Source organism: Triturus cristatus, chromosome 10 (genome assembly GCF_964204655.1).
Source record: "Triturus cristatus chromosome 10, aTriCri1.1, whole genome shotgun sequence".
NCBI classification, from domain to species: Eukaryota; Metazoa; Chordata; class Amphibia; order Caudata; family Salamandridae; genus Triturus; species Triturus cristatus.
This window is the reverse complement of record NC_140593.1, coordinates 914,039,712-914,054,486: the sequence shown is the minus strand read 5'-3', so window position 1 is coordinate 914,054,486 and position 14,775 is coordinate 914,039,712. Positions and strand designations below refer to the sequence as shown.

At 35.8% G+C, this 14,775-nt stretch overlaps 1 long non-coding RNA gene across 1 annotated transcript in view; it reads right to left on the bottom strand.

Moving 5' to 3' along the window:
* Window positions 1-14,775, bottom strand: part of LOC146796251 (uncharacterized) — a 107,507-nt gene that overhangs the window by 57,379 nt on the left and 35,353 nt on the right. The window contains exon 2 of the long non-coding RNA XR_014969911.1: window positions 1,883-1,996. This is a non-coding gene — a long non-coding RNA (uncharacterized LOC146796251). The remainder of the gene's footprint in view (window positions 1-1,882; window positions 1,997-14,775) is intronic.

Sequence of the window (14,775 nt, the reverse complement as noted above, 5' to 3'; positions counted from 1 at the left end):
TATCTTTAACAATGCTGACTAAAGAAGTCCCAAGAGTTGAGGGCCATATACTCCCAGTACTGCTATACGCTGACGATGTGGTCCTAATGGGCCGTACACCCAATGCTCTGCATTCTTTAATTAGGGGTTTTATGTATTTTATGGCCTCTTTAGATTTATGTAGTAATTAAAAAAAATCTTTTTAAAAGTCTGTGGTCTGAGGAAGCACTTGTTAAATGTTATTTCTGTGGGCAACAAGAGTTTATAATCCATAAGCACTTTTCCCTATTTGGGGCTGGTGTTTGCTGCTAATGGCCTATGGACTAATCATACTGTATACTGTAGTAACAAGTTTTCGAAATCAATTAATTCAGTTCATAGTCTTCCCCAACCCAGGAGGACGTGGGCTATTTTATCTCTTTAAAAAAATATATATTCAGTGCACACTTATAGCAACTTATGATGCCGCGGTATCCAAATGCAGGAAATATTCAGAACGACGAGAACAGGTTTTGTCGAATGCTTCTGGGAGCACCTATCTTTACGTCCCATTACGTTTGCCATAGTGAACTAAACTTACATTACATCGAAGATTACATTAGGTCCCGTCCCTCTTTATTTTGGCTAGCAAAGTGCTAAAAACGCTGCGGCATCCCTCACTAGAGAAATTATAATGATTGCCTCAATTGGCATGGATATCCCACAGCTAGCTGAGGTGAAATGTAGCTTATGTGGGGTTAATTACGAACATATTTTCGATAGCCCACATGAGCTAGCGGCCCTATACATGCATCATTGAAAGGACAGACTCGATAGGGAGTCCAGCAACTCTACTGTAGCCACCTTTATGACCATTGAGAATTACCAACACCTAGCCAGAAACCTATGGGCTGCTGGGAGCAGGGCCTCCTTTTCCGACTAAGGGCAGGCATTGTGAAGTATCTATTATGTTTTCCTCTTAGCTTCCAATTTAACATTGATCTGGCGCCCTGTCCATGTGATGGACATTCAGGCCAAACTTCATTACACTTTTGTTTTTTCTGTAAGTTTTACATACAATACAATAAACTGTTTTTACTTCCCCTTTTTAAAAGGCACTCATACGTCAATAACAGAGATGCATGTAGGACTCTGGAAGATGACTAATTAGTATTTTGCGTCCGTGCTTTCCTGACAACTTTTGTAATATGATGAACACTGTATAAATAGTATTTTTATTGCTCTGCACTGTATCGATTTTATATAGCACCTTTTATAATTATTATGAATTTGTGTGCTTTTATGTATCATTGTGTAAGTTTGTCTTTTTCTGGATATGTTTCATCCGAACAAAGTAATTAAACTGAACTGAACTGTTTGCTAATAACTTTGTCACTGTTTGTCAAATCTTCACAAAACATTTAAAACAAATTCTCATCCAACTCAACTCACTGCAAAATGCAAAATAAAGAGATGGTCTGGCAAGTATGGGATAGGCAGATGCAAACTCTCTAGCCTGTGACTAATCCAAAAGCAGTAGGCTAAGTATTACGAAATTTGATGTGACTTTGAAGATACCATTTCCTTTTATATAAGTATCTAGAATGTAGACCTTAGCTATGGAGCCCGTAGCCATACACAGATTACTATCTTCATATTGTCAACAATCACACAGTTTGCTAGATTATGAAACATTTAATGGGGTTCCATGTTATCTCATGGAACATATACTGTTTTATAGAATAATTCAAACTGTAATAATGATACAGAAGAGGCACGTGGGGGACTTAAATATTATTTCAACATAGAAACATATCAAGTACAAGTTTACCGCAATGGGATGAACAGTTGTATGTGAAGTAACATAACACTGTCATAACTTGTAAGTTTCATTTAAACTATAAGATAAGACTGATGTGCATACCACATTCTGTACTGCTGGTTCTTCACTATTTTCACAAGTGAGAAGAGGGGAATCCCATTTGCCTTTGCCAGTTATTTCAGCTGTAGGACCTGTGGTCAATTCTTCTTCAAGTGGCTGAAGGATATGAAGAAAAAAAAACTTGATAAATGCTCAAACACTGAAGCTTTTTGTAATAGTCTTTTAATACTATCATATTTTAAATGCATTTTTAAGAGCATTAAGTTGGCATGTAAGTGGCTGTCCAAAGAACCTTATAGCACAGTATGATGATATATTATATATATAGGAAAAAGTGCATCCTACTGTACATTCTGAGTCAGTTCCAGACTTTATAAAGGAATGAGGTTTAAGGTCTATTTCCTTTTTCTTCATGGAACTCAAACTCCTAATATCATTTTAACGCAGGACAGAGGGTATTTTATTCTTCGTAATGCATAGTCGCACCATCATTCTTCCAACAAACCTCTTCAAGGTTTGGGGTCTTGGGCATTCATAAGAAAGAAATAGTTTAGTAATATATGAGAAAATAAAAGTGGAATCTGTAGTGAAAAATCAAACACACCAAAACAGTTAGTTATGTGTTGAAAACCTGTACTAGAATCATTTCAATGTACATCAGACTTAAAATGAGATGTAGCACAGAACATCACTCAGAATAAGCAGTAACTTGCAGATAGATTACTTCTTTTCTGTAACACACAATTTGCCAAGTATAAACCTAAACCTCTCCTTTCTACTGATGGCTCTTCATTTTAGAACAAACAGGCCAGGAGAATAAAGTGCCATTTTCGGTTTTCATTGTTTAAATTGCAGCTAAGTGTTGCTCTATGAACTGCCTTTTACCTTGGCTTCTGGCTTTGGCAGGAGGCATTGTGGCTTAGTAACTTATTTTGGTAGAGCACCCATGGTATTTTTTTATTGACAGGGGTCCACTCTACTGTAATAAAGAAATTAAAGGCAGCTTTTACAAAAGGATTGCTGACACCCTTGTTCAATAAATAAAAATAGAAAGGTAACAACTGTTCTGAGCTGGCATGCCAAACGTAATTAGAATTGAAATATTACAGTACCCTCTACACCCAATGGCTGGCGAGGATAGACTTGGTTGTCTGTAAGCCCCCACAATCTGGTACAAAAACAATCTTCTCTGCAAAGTGGTGAAGGAATTGTGAAGGCCCAAGTACACTAGTAAGTTTACTATGACAAAGTCCAAAACTAAACTGGTATTGGGAGGAAGTCCTAGAGGATGTACATTTGATGTTCAACAAGGAACTTACCAAAGTTCAAGAATACGTAATCCTAGACTTATCAAATACCAACCAAACACACCACAATCCCGCAATCCCCTATGGAGAAAACAATATCAGTTGCCCGATTGTAAATGCATGTTTCAGAGAGCTGTTCTGCCCAGAATGACTAAGTGTTCTCAAAATCACTAAACTACAGAAGGCTAGAACATCCACCTAAATGAAATATGTGTCACAATTGAACCATGAAATATGGGGCTACATACAAGTAGGGATCCTACAGTTGTCCTTTAGTCCAAAGAGGTCAATTGAAGCCATGTTTTCAACAAGGTTGTTAGCAGCAAGGCGAAAGGGAATGAGGACATTCCTATCCAATGCTAACATTTTGTTGTTTGCTATATCACTCTACTGGATAGCAGTTGATATTGGAGTATGCATTTACCAAACATACCAATAAAACAGAATTCAATCATAAAAACTATTCTTCCCCTTAGAATTTCTCCCATTAAGTAATTCATCTAGTGGACAGAACTGTGACCTATTAAATGAGAAGATAACTAGCAGTGCCATGCTAAGATGGCCAGTTTGCCCAAAAGTCAGATCTAGAAATACACAAATAAAATGTATGCATACCACACAACTCAATGCGAAGAGGCTGTTTCACAGGTGGGATGTGGGAGCAAACCCTTCAGTGACTTTAATAGCTTTAGATATGTAATTTGATCAGCGAAATGATGATCAGACAACTGTCAAACCTTTGCTGGTCTCAGAATCTTCAGATGTTTTACCAGCTCAGGAAAATTATTCACAAACTTTTCTTTCTCTTAAATGTGATAGAATTGCTCTCAGAAAATAGTTTTGATCTAAATGTTTCAGATGATACGCCTTTACATTATATAAAGTCAGTGCAGACAGGACTAAATAATCACATGCTGTGACATGAAACCTTTTCCATTGTTAACAGCATAACCTCCTTTCTTATTTTTTATTCAGAGAAAATGGCAGCCCAGGAAGATCTGATGAAAATTAAATTTTCATTAATTTTCTAAACTTTTTGCTATCCCTATACCCACTACCCATCCCTTACTCCTAGAATCTCTTTATTACCATTATAAACTACCGATCTATCACCCTAAAAATCTTTTTTACTCTTATGCACCACACACCTTTTAACCTAAAAAATACTTTTATAAACTTAAAAAAACACATACACATATATTTAAATACTATATATATATATCGATATATATATAAATATATAAATATATATATACACATAGATAGATAGATAGATAGATAGATAGATAGATAGATAGATAGATAGATAGATAGATAGATAGATAGATAGATAGATAGATAGATAGATAGATAGATAGATAGATAGATAGATAGATAGATAGATAGATAGATAGATAGATAGATAGATAGATAGATAGATAGATAGATAGATAGATAGATAGATAGATAGATAGATAGATAGAGAGACAGCACCCCCAGTATAGAGCATTCTCAACACCAGCAACACTCTAAATTTGCTCACCTCAAATGTCTGCCTTTCTATCAAAGTCTTTAAGAGTAGGATTAGCACAGTGCCATCCATGCCGAGATAGAAAGGGACAAAGTCTTTTACCATTTCCAAAGCAAAGTCTTTAACCATAAGATTAGTGCAATGCTATCCATGCCAAGATGTAAAATGGCCAAAGCCTTTTACCACTCCAGGCACAGTAGTACAGCTTTGGATTGGTAAAATACCATCCATGCCAACCTGAAATGAATAAAAGCAACCCCTGACATGTGATTTTCGCTCTCATTAGAGCTCTTCAGAGAGGTATAGCTTTGTCCACACACAAGGGAGCACCCAGTATAAGTCAAAAAATACTCTTTCAGGCATATATGTATATGCAGTCGCCACTAGGTAGTTATAGTTATGACCTAGTTTCCATAGGAAAACGCGTCAGAGATGCTGTGAATGATGTCATCACTAATGTCATCAGTAATGTCGTGAATATTGGTCTTGTAAAGGGCGTAAAGGTGCTACGGATAGGTCCAGAGGTGAAATTAGCAGAGAAGGGGCCCAGCGATTAAAGGGTGGAAAGCCATGTATTTAATTCCTTACGTAAAAAAAGTAAGATGTTATCAGTGAAGTCATCAGTGAAGTCACTCACCATGTCCTGGGTAATGTAATATGTGAGTTTATAAGCAGTGCATTACGGTAGCACGAGTTATAGTTAGCTGAGCTAACTATAACAGCTGAATTTCTCTGGTTTTTATATAAGTGAATTGTCAGCTGAAATATAACACCCCTTTGTTTTTTTCCTGTGAAAATATATATATATATTTAAATATACATATATATATATTACCTACTGGCGGTCGCCAGTAGGTAGTTATAGTTAGGACCACGTTTCCATAGGAAAACCTCAACATTCTATTTTGAATAACTTTGGCGCCGGTCGACGAATCCTCGCGAATTTCTCAAAATAGGTGGGGCGCTACGCTCCGCTCCTACCCTGAAAGTCTCGGGGGGATTCGTCAAGCGGGAGCTGAGATAAAAGGGGGGTCCCAAAACGCGTTTTTCCCATGCATTTTTCCATAGGACCTTTAGAACGAGCTACAGCCCGAACGGCTGAACAGAATTACTAGAAATTTGGCAGAGAGGTAGTCCCTAGGTCAAGGAAGTGCCTTTTGTAGGTTTGGTGTAAATCTGTTCAGTAGATTCTGAGAAAATAGCCTTTAAATCAATATATATATCTGAGCCCGCTTACGGTACGCTTACCGTACGCTTACCGTACGCTTACCGTAAGCTTACGGTGGCGTGCGCGAGCGCGATTCTGATTGGCTCTTAGATCTTAGTAAACATTCGAATCGGCCGAAACCAGGAAGCGGCGTCCGCCATTTTGTCTCTCGCACTGAGTGTTGTTTATCAAACATGATGGCCAAAAACATGTTACGGGGCTGTTTTGACAACTCCCTCCCACATAGTCATGTTGAGGGAGTCCCCAAACATCCCCCAAGAGCAAAAACGGTTTTATTTTTTTTTCGGCAATTTCGCGGGGTACGCTTACCGTACGCTTACCGTACGCTTACCGTAAGCTTACCGTACGCTTACGGTAAAAAAATAAAAATAAAAAAAACACTATCCACACTTACCCCACCCCCTGTGCTTTTGGTGGCCGCAGGCCACCAAATGTGCAGGGCTTATTAATAGAGAAAAAAAACGTAATTTTGGCCACATGAAATTATAAAATCGAAATAAAAAAAACACTATCCACATTGACCTCACCCCCTGTGCTTTTGGTGGCCGAAGGCCACCAAATGTACAGGGCTTATTAAAGTTGATAAAAACCGTGCACGGAACGAACTGCGTTAAGTGGGCGCGCACGCCACAAATGGCGTAAAGTAACTTAGCATTTAAAAAACCGTACAAATTCACTGAAAAAACCATAGGTTTCACACACGTTATAGTTAGGAAATAGCATTTAAAAAACCTTGCTAATTCACTGAAAAAACCATAGGTTTCACACATGTTATAGTTAGCTGGACATTTTACTGATAAAAAACCAATGAAATTCCCCCGTTATAGTTACTGTAGGCAACTATAACTCACGCGACCGTAATCCTCTGCTGATGACATATGTGTCTTTATGAAAAAAAAATATTTGTAATATATGTATAGCTAAAATTTAATGGAAGAAGATATGGGCAAATAAGTGTCTAAATACAGTATTAGCATCAGCAGAGGATTACGGTCGCGTGAGTTATAGTTGCCTACAGTAACTATAACGGGGGAATTTCATTGGTTTTTTATCAGTAAAATGTCCAGCTAACTATAACATGTGTGAAACCTATGGTTTTTTCAGTGAATATATATATATATATTCACTGAAAAAACCATGGGTTTCACACACGTTATAGTTAGGAATTAGCATTTAAAAAACCTTAGAAATTCAATGAAAAAACCAAAGGTTTCACACATGTTATAGTTAGCTGGACATTTCACTCGTAAAAAACCAATGAAATTCCCCCGTTATAGTTAGTTCAGCTAACTATAACTCGCGCGCCCGCAATGCACTACTGGTGACGTCACATATTACATCACTCATGACATGGTCAGTGACATCACTCATGACATCACTGATGACATCTCAAATGACATCACTGATGACATCATCCAGTGAATGTGTGTTTTTCTGAAAATTAAATATGTTTCATATATGTATATCTCAAGGTCGATGGAAGAATAAATGAGTATATAAGTGTCTAAATTGATGATTTGTTTCTGAAAAATTGATTGTATAACTGACTGATTAAGTGTATCTTAGTGAATACATGGCTTAGTGAGTAATGTTTAAATGTGTAAATACCTGTATCAGTCTCTCACTTTGTGTATAAGTGGCTGCATGGGTTGGTGAGTAGCTACATGGGTGTCTATATAGGTTATTAGTTGGTTTTTTGAGTATCAGTCTGAGTATCTTCATGGTGCAGTGGGGGGTATTACGTAGTGCATAGGTGCATGAATGAGTGACTCACTGTTTGTATGTGTTGAAGTCAGCATGTGTGCAGGACTGTATGGGTGGATGAGTGTGTGCATGGGTGTGTTAGTGAGTGAATGACTGTCTCAATAGTGTCTTCATAAGTAACTACATATGTTTTAAACTAGTATATGTGACTATTGTTGTTTATAAGTGAGTATATGTGAGAGTGAGAGATTGCAAGAGTTCCTGTATGAATAAGTATGTGTTTCTATAAGTGATTGTTAAAAAGACTAAGTATGTGTACGTTTCTGTTAAAGTAAGTGTGCTGGTGTGTGTATAACTGTATATGCAAGTAAATGGATGTTTGTTTCTTTATTAGCATGAGTGACTATGTGTGTGAGTAACTCTATGGATGAGTGGGATTGTGTTACAGGATGTTTAGGTGTATGAGTACATATGATGTGTGAGTACATGTATGAGTGACTGTATAGGATTGTTGGTGGATGAGTGGATGTGTATGTGGATCTTAGAATTACTGAATAGGTTGTTGTAACTGTTATTGGTATGTCCATTGTTTTGAAAATTTTAGTGTCTATTTTTGAATGTTTGTATCAAAGGTTATATTAGGGTGAGAGGAGGTCTACCACTCTGTCACAAGGATAATGTCATCAGTACGGTACGCGTAATTATTATTTTTTTTTTTTAAAACACTAAAAATCAATTATCACATTACAAGGTCCTTGAGAGACTACAATTAAAAACTGAAAATGTGATTGTAGAGAAGTAGAAAAAAAGGAACCATGATACTATTGACTTACCATACCCGCTCAAAAAAATATTTATTCATTTGCTTTTTTTTTAAATTGCTTTAAAAATGGTTCTAGGTTTTGAAAATTTTCTATATCAATCTGAAAAAAAAGAAAAAAGTATTAATATTTTTTAAAACATTTTATAATACAGTACACATATTTACATATTTATCAAAAAATATTTTTGCCTTATTTTTGCTGTTTTCAGTATATATTGCATTTCACTATAAATTGTGAAAGCAATTGCATTCATCATTTAACAGCGGGCAAAAAAAAAATAACAATCTCAAAGATTGTGTTAAAAAAGCCCAGAATCTCTTTTTACTTAAACTTAACAATATAGAAATGCATAATATTCTAAAAAATATCATCTAATATCAATACTTATTTCTTTAAAATACCGTCTGATATTTTTGTTTCAGAAGTATAATCACAATATTATATCTCAAATAACTCCACAATACATCTGGTTCCATTTTCTTTAGGCCAAATAGTAATTTTAAAATTCTTCTTTGATTAAATTTCCAATGGTAATCCAATAAAATTCTAAAGTTTAATTTGTACAGATCTCACCGATTCTCTGTAACATATTGGTTCCCGAAAGATTTATTAATAATTTATTAAGTCCACAATATAATTGGTTACCTTTCCGCATGGCCAAATAGTAATTTAAAAAACTTTTTTGAAAAAATTTCCAATGGCACTCCAATAACATTCCAAAATTTAAATTGTGCAGATGTTACCGATTTTCTCTAAATTTTTGGTTTTCGAAAGTTTCATTAAAAATTAAAAAAGTCCACATTACAATTGGTTATCTTTCCATTAGGCCAAATGATAATTTAAAAAATCTTTTTTTTTGAAAATTCCAATGGTAATCCAATAAAATGGTAAAATTGTTTTGTCCAGATCTTGCCAAGTCTCTCTAAAATTTAGGTTTCAGGAAGATTAGATAGGAATTTGCTAAATCAAAAGGCAAACGTTGCTTAAAAACCAATTGGGAATCATTACACAGTGTCCAGCCTTTTTCACATTTAAGATAAACTGTGTAATGTCCAGAAGTAACAGTAGGTCCTTCATGGAAAATTATTGCAACAGTTACAAAAGTTTTTCCTGAAATTGATAATTGCTGTCCTGTAAACTTCTTTATTAAAGTATCCAATTTTGAACCATCAGCTCTACATCGTTGCATCATTAAAATTACATACTGTCCGTATTCCTTTAAAATTAACGTTGAAAACATGTCAGATTGACACTCACCGCATTGCATGCTATGATTAGCATCTTTAACTAATTTAGCAAAAGTGACTGTTTTACTCTCTGGCAATGTCAAATAAATAAACCTTTCATTATCAACATTAGAGCCACATATATTATAACAGTTTTCACAACTATGTTCCCATTTATAAGAGAGACCAAATAAATTATCAATTGCAACTTCTTCTTCTTCCAGTACCTGAAGAAAATACATCAAAAATTCTTGTGCGTCTTGCTGTTCATTTTGAGAAAACTGTGTTCGTCCTGAACATACATCTAAAAGTTTTCTAATTTCAGTAGCACTTTCTATTTTAGTTTTATCAATACTCAGCTTTTCAAAAAGGAGACTCAGCTCAGAACAGAATCTTTTTCCCTGATTTACTATTATCTGCTCTTGCAAACTTTCCAGATAAAATGCAACATTCAGCACTACATTAGCGTAGCAGTTGACACCAGAGCTATTTTCAAAATGACATCCTACAACCTGTTCTTCTTTTTCCTTACTCTTTTTGCTTGCAATTACATCACTCCTCTTTTTTTTCCTCCTCTCTACATCTTCATTACAGATATTCTCATTTCTCCTTTTACGAGAAACTACATGTTTCTCCAACACAGGATACTGACCTAAATGAGGAGCATAGCTTCTTCTTAATCTATTATACTCCTTTACACAATTTGTATCAGCACTAACTTTTGAGTCATCAAAGTCTATCATGAATAAACCTGATAATGTTTTCACTCGTGACAAAGCAACATATGCCATACCTTCTTTGAACACAGTTGAACCAATGTTCACAAATGCACAATCTACAGTCAATCCTTGAGACTTGTGAATAGTTACAGCATATGCTAGCGAAAACGGAAACTGCTTCCTACGTACATATAAGTCTTTCACAAGCATGAAACGAACTGTACAACGACAAATGTCTTTAACTTCTTCTATCTGATCAAATTTTATTTTTAAACATTCAATTCCATCTTTTTTCTGATAATTAATAAAACCCACAACTCTTCCCATAGCTCCATTAACTAAACCTTTTTCAACATCCAAATTTCTCCTTAAAAATACTCTACAGTTCATGCAAACATATAGATTTTTTTCTAATCCAGCTGTTTTGGAAATGTTCTTCTCTAGTGGATCCAATTTATTTTTCAGTGTGCCTGTTAATGTGATAGTAATTCTTCCATCCTCAATTTTGTCCACTGCTTCCAATTTCCTGATCTCTTCCTTTTCCAATTTCAAAAGCTCCTCATTGAATATTGAGCATTCACGTAGAGTTGGCATTAAGCAGATGACACTTTTGTTTTCTGCAATGTTCTTGTATATCTTCTCTGCAACTATTTCTTCCTTTGGAAATAAATTATGTAGCAGCCGACTCTGTAATGCTTTTTTGCCAACTTCAGTGAGTAGTCCAATTCTGATATCTTTCAGAATACTTCCATATTCTTCATCGCTTGCTTGCCTCATATTAGTAGTAAGTTCCTTGTACTCAAAGAAGGACCAAATATTTGTATTTCCGATGCTTCCCAATGACTTCTTCGTGTCTTCATGTGTGACAGTATTAAACACTGGTTGTCCTTTAACTGGAGTAAGTTGCAAAAGATCTCCAAAAACTATGACGTGTTTTCCACCAAATAACATGTCATAGTCTGTCTTCAGAATTTGCTGCATTCTTAAATGCACAAAGGCAAGCATTAAGTTTGAAACCATGCTCACCTCATCAATAATGAGAACTTGCATCTTCTTCAATACTCTTGAAACTTCCAAGGATGCTTCTCCAGTTAGCTTGTTGTATTGTATTTTGTTCTCATGCTCCACTGGTAACATTAGCAAACGATGTAAAGTGATTCCTTTTATGTTATATGCTGCTAACCCAGTTGGAGCAGTAACCACACAAGACAAAGTAGAATCCGTTTTTTGCTGTAGGTAGCTTCTGATGACTTTAATTAGGAAACTTTTTCCAGTTCCAGCTTGTCCGCTTACATACATCCTGATTGGATGAAATGATGTGCATGAGCACTCTTTTTTTTCATGTAGAAATCCGTGATCAATTTTGTTTCTGATCTCTACATAAATTTGTTGCTGCTCTTCATTCAGTTGTCTTTCCAAATTTTGTAAGTCTATAAATTCTTCTTGAGCTTGATTCATAGCCGTTTCCACTTCATTCATGGCTATTGATGCTTCATTTTCAACGATTGGTTGTCCTAGGGGATCTTGACTGAGTGTTCCTGAACTTTGGCTGTCCTGAGAACTGTCTCTAGCTATTTCTGCTGCAATTGTAGTTTCCTGTTCAATTTCTTCATTTAACATTTGCAGATAACTTGAGAATGTACTGCATTGTATGCTGTCTTTGCAAGCATTAAAAGAATCTTCATAGCTTTGAAATTCTCCCAGTAGTTCATCCTCTGTACGCCATGGTTTAAACAACTGTAAAAGAGCCAAGTAGTAAAATTCCTTCTTGTCAGTAGTGTCGCAACTCAGCTTCCTGTGATTTATCAAACTTCCTTTTGTTTGCTTCACCAAACATCCTTCCTCACCAATGACTTTATATTTTCCATTGTTGATGTCTTCTGCGGCTTTCCGTGAATAAATGTAGTTCTGTAGCACTTCATAGAGACACATGTTCTCCAGATGTTGACTTCTCTTGGGATAATATGTGTCCAACATGTTTGATTTCAAAATATCTGTACTTTCTGGGTCATTCTCGGCCAAATATTCAATTTCTCCAACAGATTTCAGTACCCGATTTCTCATTGCTGCAAGGCCTAAACTTGCCCAAATTATTCTTCTTGATTTCGAGTAGAGACTTGCAGAAGATAACCTATCTGAACATTCGTAGGATCCAATTTCTCGATGCGATAACATCTTCAAACTGAAACTGTGCAGCTTCTTACTGACAGTCTTCTCGTGAGAAATCTCTTCCCACATTTCCTTCAATTCTGTTTTTTCTGATTTCGTAATGTAAGACGTTACATATCGAGCAACAGCAATGGAATTGTCAGCTACATACTGTATATCCATGTTAGCGTTCCACATGGATAAAATGACTGGGTTGTAGTCATTTATATTTTTTGATTCTTCTTTTCTTTTTAGGTTGTAGGTATTCTTAGGTGATTTTCTTGTGATAGTATGTCTCACAGCTGACATAAAACTGTTTACTCTTCCATTTGAAAGAACAGGTCTAGGAAATCCAAATCGACATTTAGTGTAGTATTTATCTTTGCTCTTGTATTTCCGTCGACAGTATTTTCCACACCGATGACTTTGGAAATGTAAAACTTGCTCCTTTAACTTTTTCTCTTCTGTGCTTTTTGGTATAGCACATGTTGCATATTCTTCAATGTAAGATAACACTGCTTCATCAGTATCTGTTCCAAACTTTGGGGCATCCTTGATCCACAACAGCATATGAATATGAGGAGCACCTCTTGCCTGGTACTCTTTTCTCCAAAAGAAATCCACTACTTCTCCTAGAGGTGGATTTTTTTTATTGCAGATGAAGGACATCATAGCCTCAAATCTATGATTGAAATATCTGCAAACATTAACCGGATCCAATGAGCACAGTTCTCCTGCTGTCTTGTATTCGATGTTTTTAATGTTTGAATTTGCCTCTCGTAGAAAATCCAGTAAATCATCCCAAGCGTACTCGGCACAGCTTAGGGTAACGAACCATGTTGGTGTTCCTAAATTCCGTAACATGCATTTTAATTCACCATGGCGTCGGTACCAATATTCATTTGTCCCACGCTGACAAGCCATCAGATTGATCAGTTGTGTTTCCAAATGATCATCTCGGTGCTGCACTTTCTCCATAAAATCCTTAGCAGACACATTTTGTAAATGTACTCCACTTTTTAAAATGTGATTTACTGCATAAGACAGTGCAGACAAATCACTTTCAAATAAAAGATGGAACAAATAAGGAATACTTTGTCGAAATCTGGGATCTTCAGCATATAGTCTTGTAGTCCGATACTCAGAAGCTGGAATCTGTTCCGGACGTTCATCGTATCGTCCTCCTTTTCCTTTAGGAAACAGCTGGGGAAAACATCGAGCTTCCAAGCTCTCCTCCCATACACTCACAGGAGTTCCTTTTGCTTTCTTCATCTGAAAGAGATCAATATTGTCTCCCATAACTTCTTTTGAATGAAGAGGATGTATGCTAAAATGTTCATAAATTTCTTCTTCCTTTGACTTGTCCACTTTTTCAATTTGTCCAGTTGGTGTTTCTGTGTCTTCTTGTAAATCTTCTTCTTCTTCTTCTTCTATATAAATTGATTCATACCATTTGTTATTCCTTTTCAAATACAAATTTGCTCTTTGTACTTTCCGCACATCTACCAGCTCCTGCCAAATCTTCTTATTCTTTGTAGGTACACCATTAACCAGAATAATTAATGGTTCAGTTTCCAAAGTATCCGCATCAATAGTTTCCATATTTTTTTTCAAATCCAAGGGCAAATACACCACTCTACCTTTTAAACCTCTCAGTAAATCTGAAGGAGGTAATTTACCAGTTTTGGGCTCCATACGTACTATGGTCTGGAACGGATGAACACATTGAATGAGTATAGACTCATATGTATTTAATTCAGAAAGTTCAGCAGGAATAGCATCCAATTCTAAATTATTATGTACAGCTCTGGTCGGCATTCTATTTTCCTCTAACTTGTTGTAACAGTATTTACAAATACGCTGATCTTCACCCAATTCAAAACAATTTTCAAGAAATATATATGTGGCAAAATCCTTCCACTTATAATTATCTTCATTTTCACTCTTTCTGTAGAGATCAACATTCCTAGTTTGTTTTCTATAATGAGTTCTGCGGCAACAAATACAAGTAAAATTTGGTCTTTCATTAGAGATTATTGCAAATTTTGTTATGTGATCATTAAATGTCTTACTTACAGAGGGTTCTACATTCTCTTCCACTTCTTCCTCATTTACTGTGTCCTTCTCTGCACTGTTTTGTTCAGGACCAAAGTAACAAAACTGAATTTCATCAATAACCTTCTCTACATCTGATACCGTTCCTCGGAACAGAGCCCTATTAAATTCATTTAACTTTATTGCTGGACTTTTAGCAAAATACAACCGTCTC